Genomic DNA, 13766 nt, shown 5'->3' with positions numbered 1-13766 from the left:
CCACACAATACATCCTGTATGGAACTTGTGCTCAACATAATGTTCACAACATGAACATTTGTAACGTATGTGGTACAAAACATACTCTGACATGTGCTACATATATACATAATGGGACAGAGTTTGCTCTTTTTGTGTGTATGGAAGGAAATCTGTCATCCTTACCTGGTCTGGCCTATATGACTCTAGACTCCCAGCAATGTGGCTGACTCTTAACTGCCCTCAGAGATGGCCTAGCCTAGCAAGCCACTCAGTTCAAGGGCAATTAGGGATGGGCAAAAGTGCTGGCCTTGCCAGCGACACCCACATCATATGAACAAATTGCTTGTACACAGTACGTGGGGCAAAGTGTGTAGGGATGATTGTACTTTTGTAAAGGAAATCACAATTTTCGATCCAATAAGTTAATCTGATGTAAGATGCAACTACACATAATGCAGTCACTTATGATGCAGGCTAAATAAATGCTTTCACATATAATGCACACTGCTCATGGCAGTCTCATACTGTCAGCTGTGGTTCAGAGGGTAGCATTCTCATCGCTCAGTCAGAAGATTGTGGGTTCAAGTCTCACTCCAGGTTTTGGGGACAAAAATCTAGGCTGACGCTCCAGTGCAGTACTGAGGAGTGCTGCACTGTCAGAGGTGCTATCTGTTAAATGAGGCATGAAATTCAGACACTGTCTACCCTGTCAGGTGGATGCAGAAGATCCCATGGCACAAATTTGAAGAAGAGCAGGGGAGTTACACCCGATGTTCTGGACAAAATTTATTCCTCAATCAACATCACAGGAAGATGATGGCATGGTGATAACATCATTGGACTAGTAATCCAGAGGCCCAGGCTAATGGTCTAGATACATGGATTCAAATCCCGCCAGGGCAGCTGGTGGAATTTAAATTCAATTAATAAATCTGGAATAATGGTGACCATGATATTTGTCATAAAAACCCACCTGGTTCACTAGTGTCCTTTAGGGGAAAAAATCTACCATCCTTACCCAGTCTGGCCTACATGTGACTCTGGAGCCACAGCAATGTGATTGACTCTTTACTGCCCTCTGAAATGGTCTAGCAAGCCATTGAGTTGAAGGGCAATTAGGGATAGACAACAAATGCTGGCCTTGCCATCGACACCCACATCCCATGACAGAATGAAAAAAACAGAAAATTCTGGCCAGTGTATGTGGAGTTTGCTGTGTGCAAATTGGCTGCCGAGTTTCCTACATTGCAACAAAGATTACATTTCAAAAAGCATTTCATAGGATGTCCTAAAGCACTTTACAGCCAAAGGTTGAGAATGTCACCATATCAATGCAACTCACTCTCTCTCATGAAATTTGCATTTCACTGCAGTCAATGTTGCATTGATATAATGCACAGGGTATATACATGCAATGCACACTCCACAAGTAGTTGCATATAATTCACCCTATACAACAAGCTCAAATATCATAAGCACTATATGCAACATGCTGCCTCATGTAATGCACGACATGCGTAACATGCTCTCATAAATAAACATTGTATACAATATGCTCTCGCAACAAACATATGATGCTCATATACACATATGTGTATGGAGCACATCCCAAAATCTGCAACATTTCTAGCATGTGAGTCACACAAATGTATTTCAAGGCAATTTGCAATACAAAATAGAACCATTTTATATACAAAAATCACCCAAGGCTCAAGTTTCTAAGCATGCAGTCAATTACAATAAAAATTAATGCAGGCTCAAAGGCTGCAATGTAAAGCAGTCAAAGACACTAGAAACAGCAAAGGCTATGGGAACTGAGAACATCCTGCTGTCGTGCTGAAGACCTGTACTCCATAACTAGCTGCACCCCTAACTATTCCAGTACAGCTTCAACACTGGCATCTAGCCAACAATGTGGAAAATTGCTCAGTTTTGTCATGTCCATAAAAAGCAGGACAAATCCAATCCGGTCAATTGCCACCCCTTCAGTCTACCCTCGATCATCAACAAAATGATGGAAAGTATCACTGACAGTGCGATCAAACAACACTTACTCATTCTGTTCACTGATGCTCAGTTTGGGTTCTTCCAGGACCATTTGGCTTCAGACCTCATTACAATCTTGGTCCAAACATGGACAATAGAGCTAAATTCATGAGACAGGGTGAGAGTGTCTGTCCTTGATAACAAGGCAGCATTTGACCGTGTGGCATCAAGGAGCCCTAGCTAAAATAAAGTCAATGGGAATCAGGAGGAAAACTCATCACTGGCTGGAGTCATACCTAGCACAAAGGAAGATGGTTGTGTTTGCTGAAGGTCAATCATCTCAGCCAGGGACATCACTGCAGGAGTTCATCAGGGTAGTGTCCTAGGTCTAACCATCTTCATGACTTTCCCTTCATCATAAGGTCAGAATGGGGATTATCAGTTCGCTGATAATTCCAGCAACTCCTCAGATCCTGAAGCAGCCTGTGTCCATATACAGCGAGGCCTGGACAACATTCAGACTTGGGCTGAAAAGTGGCAAGTAACATTTCTGCCACACAAGTGCCAGGTGATGACCACCTCCCATAAGATATAATCTAACCATCTCTCCATGATGCTCAATGACATTACTTCATTGAATCCCCCCATCATCAACATTCAGGGGATTGTCCAGAAATAGAACTGGACTAGCCATATAAATACTGTGGTTACAAGAGCAGGTCAGAGGCTAGGAATTCTGCGGTAAGTAACTCACCTCCTTCCACTGCAAGGTACAGGCCAGGAGTGTGATGGAATACTCTCCACTTGCTTGGATGGGTGCAGCTCCACCAACACTCAAGAAGTTCAATGCCATCCAGGACAAGGCAGCCCACTTGATCAGCATCCCATTCAATGTGTTAACCACTCACACTCTCTACCCATCGAGGCACAGTGGCAGCAGTATGTACAATCTACAAGATGCACTGCAGCAACTTGCCAAGTCTTCTTCGAATTCCAAAACATTATTTATCAGAAACAGGAAAGGCATCTGGGAGGCCAACATAGAAGGTAGCTCAAAGGCTTTAATTGACATCAAACATTTGAGCTAATTCTGTATAAATATAATCTAAAGTCCTTTAGGGAAGGAAACCTGCCATCCTTACCTGGTCTGGCCTACATGTGACTCCAGATCCACAGCAATGTGGTTGACTCTTAAATGCCCTCTGAACTAGGGCAATTTGAGATAGGCAATAAACGCTGGCCTAGCTAGTGACATCCACATCCCATGAATGAATAAAAAAAAACTTTTAAAGCTTACGTCATTTCACTCCAGATCTCAACTAAAAAAAATCCTGATCACAGGTACTCATCAGCTATGGATATTTTACAGTTTTAAAACAAACAGCTGCCAGTGTCCACAGCACCACGTTAATCTCCACAACCAATTACCAAAGAAATCCAGGGGCACCACGGACCTTTTTCAGGCACAAATCAGGTATCCAAGCATCTAAAATGACGGTCAAGTGTACATTACAAGCCCCCGCCATATTGATAAAAGCAGAAAAGAGACATCCAGAGCATGTGCCTGACCTAGGCTCGGTCCTCTTCCTCCCTCCCTCAAGTTCGCTTCCACCACAACCCTCCCACCCCAGGTCGTCAGCCTCAGGCAGCCTCCTGCCTCATTCCATTGCCAAGGTTGTTCAACTAAACCTTGGAATCATTTGTCAGTCTCCGGCTCACTCAGTCCAATTGCTGCTTAAACCTTTCACTTTAGCTGTTGCTGCCTACCAACTCGATCAATCCAATGCTCAAGCTGCTCTCATCACCCAAACTCCATTAACGTTACATCATCCATAACTCTGCTCACAAATCAGCATCCCCCACCTAGCCACCAAGTGATGCCCAGCTATCATTCCTGGCCTCGTTGACCTACACTGGTTCCCAAGTCCTGCAACGCCTCAAATTTAAATTTCACATCTTCCTATTTAAACGCATTCATGGTTTTGACTCTTCCCATCTTCCTTACCTCTTCCATTCCCACAATCTCATAGAACGTTCCATTCCTCTCATTCTGATCTCTGCTGATACCCTCACCCAGTGCCACTCACAGTGCCCATCTTCAGTCCACCTGGCCTCAGAAATTGCCTCCCTGAATGCTCCACCTCTCCACGACCTTCTCCTCCTTTAAGACCCTTTTTGAAACCCATCTCTTTGGCCAAGATTTTAGACAGTCTTGGCTCTTGATCCATATCTGGGTTTTTTGGGCTCGATCTCAGAAAATCATCAAAAGGAGTTTTAAAGTTCAAGACGCTATACAAATGCAAGTCAATTTTGCTGGCTGAAGTTTACCAAAAGTAAACAATCATCAGACAGCTGTTCGATGGCCAAGAATAACTCAAGCGTACTTTTGCTGACAACCACAAGCCTCATCATACACCCACTACATTGTTCCTGTGAAGGACAGTTGTTAAGTGATAATGGCTCTTCAATGAAACTTCAAAAAAACTACAGAAGCCCCAGTACAATAGGTTCCTTTACGTGTTCACTTATCATGCTCACTTTAGATGGCAAAAAGGCAAAATTGTAATTGGCACATATTTTTGATAAAACACTTTCCTGAAAAATTTTAATATTGTGACATACTTAATCATAAATATACTTTGCAAACATAGTAAAATGCCATAAGCAAATGGAAGTACAACAAATTTGTCTTTTGAAGAAATCTCTTAATAGCTAATATACATCAGCATATCGATTAAGGGCTCTGTCTGGCTAATGGGAACTTATCATCTTACTGACTATTAGTAGACTTAAGTTAATGGGCTTGTCTATGGCACACACTTCTTGTCTGTATTTCACATTTTGCATGTCCGAGATTTTATGTAATGGAATTTAGGTCAACATTTTTAATAGAAAATTCAAGGTGAGATCATCCTCCCCTGAAACCTGTGTTAGCCTCAGCTCAGAAGTTGCTGCTGAACAGCAACCCGAATACACAGTTTGGCCTGCAGTTCCCTGCGGGACTGAGCAGGTGTTGCAACAGTTGCTGCATTTCCAATGAGACATTAAACTGGGACACAGATAAAAGTTCATGTGTGGCCATTTCCAAAGAAGAGGGGGCACTTCTTCCAGTGCAACAGCAAAATACTGCCGAATGCTGCAAAATGCTGCTTCAGTTATACAGGGCATTAGTGAGACCACATCTGAAATAGTGTGTACAGTGTTGGTCTCCTTATTTAAGGAAGGAAGTAAATTCATTAGAAGCAGAAGGTTTACCAGATTAATATGCGGAATGGGCGGGTTGTCTTATGAAGAAAGGCTTGTATCCGCTGGAGTTTAGAAGAGTGAGACGGGTCTTGCTTGAAACATGCAAGATTCTGAGGGGAATTGACAGGGTGGATGTGGAGAGGATGTTTCCTCTTGTGGGAGAATCTAGAACTCGGGATCTCTGTTTCAAAATAAGGGGTCACCTTTTTAGGGCAGAGATGAGGAAGTCTGTTTTTCTCAGAGGATTGAGAGACTTTGGAATTCTCTTCCTCAAAAGGTGGTTGAGGCAGAGTCCTCAAATACCTTTAGGGCAAAGGCAGATAGATTCTTGATAAGCAAGGTTATTGGGAGTAGGCAGCAATGTGAGGTTAAAATCGGATCAGCCATGACTTGTATTGAACGGCAGAGCAGCCTCAGAGGCCGAGTGACCTACTCCTGTTCCTAATTCATATGTTTGTATCTGAAATAAAAACAGGAAATGCTGGAAATGCTCAGCAGGTCCTGCAGTATCTGTGGGGAGAGAAAGAGAGTTAACGTTTCAGGTTGGTGACCTTTCATCAGAATTTCCAGTGTCCTGGTCATCATTCAGCCAACATTACTATTTATCTCATTGCAGTTTACAGTTTGCTACATTATAACTGTCACAATATTTAATCAAATTCATCTACTTGGGTTGGAATGTCTGTGGATGTGGAGGGTGGTGTATAAATAAAAGTTCTTTGTTTCTTTGAGTGTCCACTTTCAGGCGATACCAACTGAACATGGGAGAATATTCAACACTGATACTCCACGGGCTCTTTGCCATTGCCAGCACTTCTGAGGCCTGCCTCTGGAAATTAGGGTGGACACTGAATACTTCAACCAAAGGCTTACTTATTATGTCTGGTACAGTGGACAGAGTCCCTGCCTCTGAGCCAGAAGCTCTGGGTTCCATCCCCACCCCAGGACTTGATGGCTATGGAAAGTGCTTTCGTAACTCAGCCAAACAGGTTGAGTATTAACATGTAAACCCTTCCAACACAATGGCAGGTGGTGACAGCAGGAGAGTCTACTGGTCAGCCATGTGATGGAAAGAAATTGGAGCCTGTCCCATCACTATCCATAGCTCCAGGCTACAACATGCATGGAAACGTGCGTGTTGCCACAGCAACTCAGTTGGCTGGATGGCTGGTGTTGCTGAGGCTGGTCCCAACAGTATAGGGATCGAGTCCTGTTCCAGCCGGGATGGATGTGAAACCTGCCTCCTTGCCCTACCCGTGTTGGAGGTTGTAGCGCTCTAGGTCGGATCTGCCTTCAGGCAGAGAATTCAAGAAGAAGCAGCAACACAAAGCATAAAGAACATCATTGCGTCCAGCAAGTTGGGGTGGATGAAAATTTGAAAGACCTACAAGCCAAGCTCGAAGGTGTTCAATTCCTTCTCGGACTCCTAAAGCAGTGCTGCATTCCCAGGTTCCGAGGCCTGGGAAACTGGGACAAAGCAGGTTCAATCTGAGGCTGCCAACCTCGTTGTTTAATTGGCCAACCCACCTCCTGGAAGCAGGGTGGCTTTCAGCCCTTTTTACCCCCTCGGTTAAAACCCAGAAGTGGGAAGGTTGGCGGCGGCTGTCAATGAGCTCGGTTGGCTGGACAGCTGGTTTGTGATGCAGTGTTGATGTCAACAGCGTGGGTTCAATTCCCGTATCCGCTGAGGTCATCCATGAAGGCCCTGCCTCCTCAACCTCAGCCCTCAGGTTAAACTCACCACTAATCATCTCTCTCTAATGGCAGAGCAACCTATGGGGCTCTGGGACTACAGTGACTTTCATTCCTTTTTGGTTTGGGCTGGGGGGAGGGAGGGGGGAGGGTGTTGGTTAAGATGCAGCCCAAAGTATCATCTTTACTGAGAAGAAATTTTTTCTTATTTTTAGTGACCCTGTAATGCTTTGACCAAACATAAAAATGGAGGTGGAAGTCTCGTTCGTTCAGTCTGATGACATTGTTCACTCCTACACTGCTGCAGGTTTGTAGGCATGCATCTTTTGCTCCCTGTGCACTGGTTGCGGAGGAGGGCAGAACGCAGAGTAGCCCAATGAGGTGATGTGAATTCCATGAGCCTGGAATGTGTCTCTTGTAACACTCAACACAGATGTCGATGCATAAGTCTGCCTTTGAACCCTCGAGAAATCCCTCCAAAAATGGGGGTCCATTTATACGCCGGCGTGGGTGTGAGCGGTCACCACCTTTGTCATTCACCACACAGGGACTGCTCTGTGTGAGCGTGCCTGAAAGCCCCCTGCATATCTTCACTAGGCAGCCGTATCATCTGCTTGATTCCTTGCACCCAGTTATAAGGAACTGGTAGATAAAACATCCACTTGAGGGGTGAAAAATTGAGGCTGTCTATAACGCAAGTACAGCATGTCATGGGTGAAAAAAGACGGGGGGGGGGGCAATTTATATGCAGAGTATATGCAAAAACATGACTTTTGGGGCTGAAAAATGGGGGCCATCTTGTATGCTGGATTGACTTATATACCACAATCTACAATAGTGATCTCCCACAGAACTGCTGATGCCCATCCAAAGTTTCCAGAGCAACACAGCTCAAGCTATAACTCTATATATTGAGGCATTAGTTTCATTATTTCTTATGATGACCAGTGAGTTGGTCACTGATATAGAAAAGGCATTCACTATGGAGATTAGTCAATAAATCATTACTACATTGAGTCAGTAGCTGAAATACTAGATTCAGGTAATAATTTCAGTCAATAACTGAATGATTTATTTAGCTAGTAACTAGCTTAATTATCCAGTCAGTAATTTAATACTTCAATACTGTATAGCCGAAATAACTATACATGGATAGTATTGAAGCATGTTTAACATGTGCAAGATCTTAACACTCATTCCCTAGCCCTTATTCTTCACATCCTAACCCTCTTAATATATACATGCATAAGTTCTTGATACTTACTTATGCCCAATATTTAAATCTCCTTGCTTCTAATTGATCATATTGGATCTTTCTCAATAGATATATCTGATTACTCCCGTTCGAATACTGACTGTCAGCCTCTTTTAATCTGTTCCTTGATCATAATTTTTTCACATCCCAGTACCTCGATGCTGCATCATTGCTTTTGAAGCTCATGAGATCCTTTTGAGAACCAGTTATGCCCTTTTGGCTGGTAAGTTCCACCATAATCCTACCAGATCTCCAATAGGAGGATTCAAATTATGTTATTTAATTTTTCAATATATTATCACTATTTAAATAAGTCCAAATGTTACTTTTATTACAAAGTCGTGTAGGAGTGTTAGTGATGTCTTGAAGCATCAGTTCTGCGATTAAGTGCATATTTGTGTGGAATTGTAGATCAGTGGCCTTATTATTTTATCAATGTAAGTTCATGTACGCTTCATCTTTTGTAAAGTCCAGGATACAGAGGAAAATATCAAGCTTGCTGCTGTAAGTTGCTTGCAGGTATGAAGTAAACTCTAGGAACTGTAATTGGCAAGTTGGGAGACCTGTTAGTGTTAGCAAAGCTGTCCTATAGTTCAGGAACCTTGGCACAAGAGTCCAGGGGAACATCATGGGGAGTTTGTGGGATGGAGGAACAGTTTAGGAGCAGTGGGAAGGGTCTAGTGGGGCTGAGAGGGAGGTACTGGAGTACAGCAGCACTGAAAGAGTCCACACCAAGTGGGCAAAGTTTGGAAGATATGTTCACATTGCGAAGGTAACGACAGGTGCTATGGCACAGCCAATGGTAAATGCTGAATTATTCAAATCCCAGAGGGAAACTTGAAACAAGTACCACAACTTGTTTTTCAACTTGTATGTTTCAAGATGCGGGCTTTGGATTCAGTAATAATAAGACCATGAGCCTTATAAGTTCTTGAAAAACTAGATTAAACATTGATTAGTAAGAGAAATGGGTTTAAGTACATGCATATGTCCACAAATCACTACTATAATAATTTCTAAAACCTCTAGTTATTCTAACTCCCAGCTAAATCTCTGTTAAGGCAACAGTAAAACACAGATTTTAAAAGACGCAGGCAAAGAAACATGATACCCTGAACAATCCAATGCAAAGTGAATTTCCTTAACTTCAGTTCTTTGTAGACAGCAGCTTGAGGCTTAGATGCTGAAGGCATTTCACACTTGTTAGATCTTAAAATGTCTGCCTTTACACATAGCCTCCTCTCCTTTATACATATTTTCCCCTTTGAATGCAAATTCCCATTGTTTCACTATGGTATTAGACTTTACCTCCCTGAACATAAAAAAAAATCATTGTACCAATTTTACCAGTAATCTTTGGGAAAAATAAGCACATGGTTTTTGAACTTTACCTGGCTAGGTGAACATTTCACCCCTCCTTTGAAAACAATCTAGTCTAGTTTATTTAAAAATGCAAATATTCTTTTATTCCTTACATTCTAAACTTCGCCCATGTTTACCTACTTAACATTTCAAACCTAGCTTATCTTTTGTTACATCAAAATCTTCAGACCAGCTGCCTTTAATCCACATACACACACACACACACACACACACACATTTATATAAACACAGTTACCACTATATTCCAATAAATTCCAATAACATTATTATATCTTCCTGACAGGGCGTGAAAGAGCTGTGGCAGGAGTTATTGACTTGGGATACAGGGTGGTGGTTGCAATACGTCAGCAAGAAAATTTGCTTCTCTCTGGAAGTCGGGCAGTTGTGAGGGGATGTTGTAGGTGCTCGATATGGGAGGAGCTAAGAGGTGACAAGTGGGTATTGGAAAGGAAAGCAAAGGTACACAAAAGTTCTTGTATCCTCAAAATGCAGAGAAGCAACTTATGCACTGTTGAGATTAAAGGGCTTTCGACCAAACGGCACCAATTGAACATACAGAATGTGTACCTGGATAAAAGTTCTGTGTACGTAGTTCATAGATGCTCCAGAGATGGGTATTAAAATCCAGAATGTTTGTATTACAATTGCATCTTCACTGTGGCTAAAACATGTGAATAGATGACACGCAGCTACATTCAAGGTAACTGAAAAATTGATAATCAGCAACATCATCTTAAAGCCAAGAGACCAAAATGAAACCATCTATGTTAAACTTTGAAATGAAGAGAGTCCAAATATCAAGTTGCTTCTACTGATGGTTTATAGTTCCAAATTCTCTTGATTTGCAGATTAAACCATAGTCTAAGTTGGGTTTTTTTTAAGGGCTGTTGACAAATAGTAGTGAATATTGAAACTAATATTTGTCAACTGTCAAACACAAACATGGCTTGGGATCAAAAGGAAACATCCTCAGAATGCCAACCATACTAGGCAGAAAGTCATCTTTTAGTTGAAGTGGCATTCCTCTGCACTAACAGCACCAGCAAACTGGAGCATGTCCTTGTATGACAGCATTCAAACTCAATTTTTTTTTTAACAAAGTACCAGAAATATAAACATGCTCCCAATAATAATGTATGGAAGGGACATCATGGAAACATGTAATCTGGAAGACACAGGGATGTAGAAAAAAGTTTCAGATAAAGTAACAACACAAAAATAACAAAAGGAAGAGAGATAAGATACAGACATTCAGGCCTATACTTTGAGTTTTAATGCTAAATACATGTTTACATGTTTCCCCTAATGACCTGTCCCTGTGTAATACACAATAGCGTGCCAAAAGTAATCAAAATAAGGATCACAGAATTGAGCTGTAACTTAATTATCTGACATGAAATGATCTTGTCCCAGAGGTTTCCAATTTCAGTCCTCCTTTTGTGGCACACCTTCAGAGAAATGTGAGCCTCACACAATGTCATGTTGGGAGTATCATGAAACCTATTTCCCATATGGCCTGCCCTTTGCATCTTGGCACAGCGGCTTTGCAAAGTGCATCTGGTAAATGAACATTAGCCACTTCAATTTTGTTAAACACAGCCTTCATTTGTAAACAGTGCTCTAATTTGTTTTGCTTGAACAAAGCTGCAAGGAGATGTCGTGTAATCGCATGCATACCTAATTTGATACGGGAAACTGCTTCAAAAGCAAGAACCACAGCATGATCTCTCCACTTCAACCTTAGGGAAATTTAGATCAAGATCTGAGCTTTCCAGCACAGTTTTAATGTGCCCAGGCAAAAAATATATTTTACATCAAATTTCAAAATGCTGCATCACGTCAATCACTTTTCAACTGTTGTTGGGCATTAAACAGATTTCTGACTTAATTTTGTGGTCAATCTACTCAATGTGAAATGGAGGCTGTTAATGAACATATGATTCACGGTGCATTTATGCACTGACTCAGTTTACATCTAGACTACGAAGTTGTTTTTGGTGCTCAGTTCAAAACTTCTTGGCGCAGGCGGAGCTGTTATGCTTGTCATCTACATGCAAAATTTGCAAGGGCTGGGAAACGTATGCAGATTAGCTACAGCAAATCACAAACAGTTAGGGCTTACAAAATGTGCTGAAGAATGGATGAATAAGGAAACAGGCCTGAAGCAGAAAGGGAACTGCTCTGAAATGAGGGGGCTGGGCAATAAAACTTGGCACATTGAAACAACTTGGACCAACCTGAGCTACACAGGAACATAGGAGCAGGAGTAGGTCATTTGGTTCTTTGAGCCTGCTCCACCATTCAATGAGATCACAGCTGATCTGGTTGTGGTCTCAACTCCACTTTCCTGTCAGCAGCCCCCTAACCTGTCCCAATTCCCTTGACTCCCTTGCCTAACAAGAATCTGTCTAACTCTGCCTTGAAGACCCAGCCTCCACTACTTTCTGGGGAAGAGGATTCCACTCGCCAACGCCCCTGTGGGAAAAATGGTTTCTCCTCAGCTCTGCCTTAAAAGAGAGGCGTCTTATTTTTAAACCATGTCCCGTGGTTTTATTCTCCCATACAAGAAGAAACATCCTCTGGTATTCACCCTATCAAGCCCCCTCAAGATCGTATATGTTTTAACAAGATCACCTCTCAGTCTTCTAAATTCCAACGGGTATGTGCCCAACCTGTTCAACCTTGCTTCATAAGATAACCCCTTTATCCCAGGAATGAGTCCAGTAAATTTTCTCTGAATGACTTTGAAAGCAATTATATCCTTTTTTTTAAAACTGAGACCACCAAAACTGCACACACTACTCCAGATGCTGTCTCACCAAGCCCTATACAAACCAAGGCCTGTATTAACACCATATTAACATATTAATGCCATATATTATAAGTTAGCATATGTCAATACTGGCAAGAGGTCTTCAGTAAACAAATGACAGAGAATGGAATCATAAGCACCCACTTTGGCTGTTGAACCAACTGTTACACCATAAAGGATTAGAAACTGGGCTGTGTGGTATTTATAGTGAATGGTGTTCATTTTGTTTACCTTTTTTCAACAACATTGTTAACCCTGTTCCAAAAGTAGAGGAATTTCATACAACATGTTAAAACAGTATTACTAATTTCATACCATGTGACTGTGACACCCATGTACTGGAACATTATTCAGTATGGAGTTCATTAGACATAATCATTGATCTTTTTAGGCGATTTTGTAAATGAATTATGGGCTCCGCCAGTGAAAATAACAAACATGATGTTACCACTTGCCACACATTCACAGAATAGAAATCCTACCTAGTAGTATAAACATTGGTATTTTCAGCAGGTGCATTGACAAGCTTCAGACAAGCAAGAAATGCAAACTTAGTTCTCATGTATTGTTGAATGGGCATTGGAATTTGCACTTGTGTTGTGCACTCGAGAGCAGTGACTAAATGATTTTGACGCTTTTTGAAAGACAGAGACCAAAGGCCAAACCTTAAAATTACACTGGCCAGTTTGCCTCGGGGCCACTTTTAAAGGGGCTGATTTGATTTGGGGTGGGGGTGGGGTGTTGAAGGGGTGTGGAGGTGGTGACACCATTGACATGTAACCAATTATGCCCCTTACTGGGTGATTAATGTGCAGACACCGACTGGAATTTTCCAGTTGGCAATGGGGGCCCCAGTGAGGCACAGTCTTGGTAAATGAACAGAGGTGGCCTCCCAGCAGCAGGAGAAGGCAGTGCCCCATTTAACATTGTTAACCCCCTCCACTCTCCCCCACCGCCACCCCCCCCACCCCCACCCCCCAGCTCTGATCCTGCCATCCCATGAACACAATTACGAGATGTCCACAGTTGTGGCCACAAGCTGCCACGTGGAGGGGTTCACCTCACCCCACCTCACGATGGTGGCCAGGCAGCTGTGGCCCTTTTTAAAATTTTTACAGTTTGTTTTTTCAAGAAGGTCTTCAGAAGCCACCGTAAAATGGAGGCACCCTCATCATCAGCTCCCACCTCCGACAGTGGGTCGCCGATGCAACAGAGCTCTACGGCCTCCCATTGGCTCTCCAACTTTGGGAGCCCTAAATTGGGTGGAGCTCCAGGAGGCAACCACTTTGTAATCAGCCACTTCCTCAAAAATCTCCCACTGGAACCCAACCCTGGCATGTGTGGGCTCCCGACTTGCATTTCCTCCCGACAGCTGGACTGGGGCCCATAGATAAAAATTCAACCAGGGTG

The 13766-nt window shown here is 42.5% G+C and overlaps 1 protein-coding gene across 9 annotated transcripts in view; it reads right to left on the bottom strand.

Annotated features, from left to right (window-relative positions):
• Positions 1-13766, bottom strand: part of LOC121292423 (1-phosphatidylinositol 4,5-bisphosphate phosphodiesterase beta-4) — a 451886-nt gene that overhangs the window by 245153 nt on the left and 192967 nt on the right. The window lies entirely within an intron of this gene.

Source organism: Carcharodon carcharias, chromosome 2, assembly GCF_017639515.1.
Source record: "Carcharodon carcharias isolate sCarCar2 chromosome 2, sCarCar2.pri, whole genome shotgun sequence".
NCBI classification, from domain to species: domain Eukaryota; kingdom Metazoa; phylum Chordata; class Chondrichthyes; order Lamniformes; family Lamnidae; genus Carcharodon; species Carcharodon carcharias.
The sequence above is the reverse complement of the archived record's forward strand: the minus strand, read 5'-3'. Positions and strand labels throughout refer to the sequence as shown.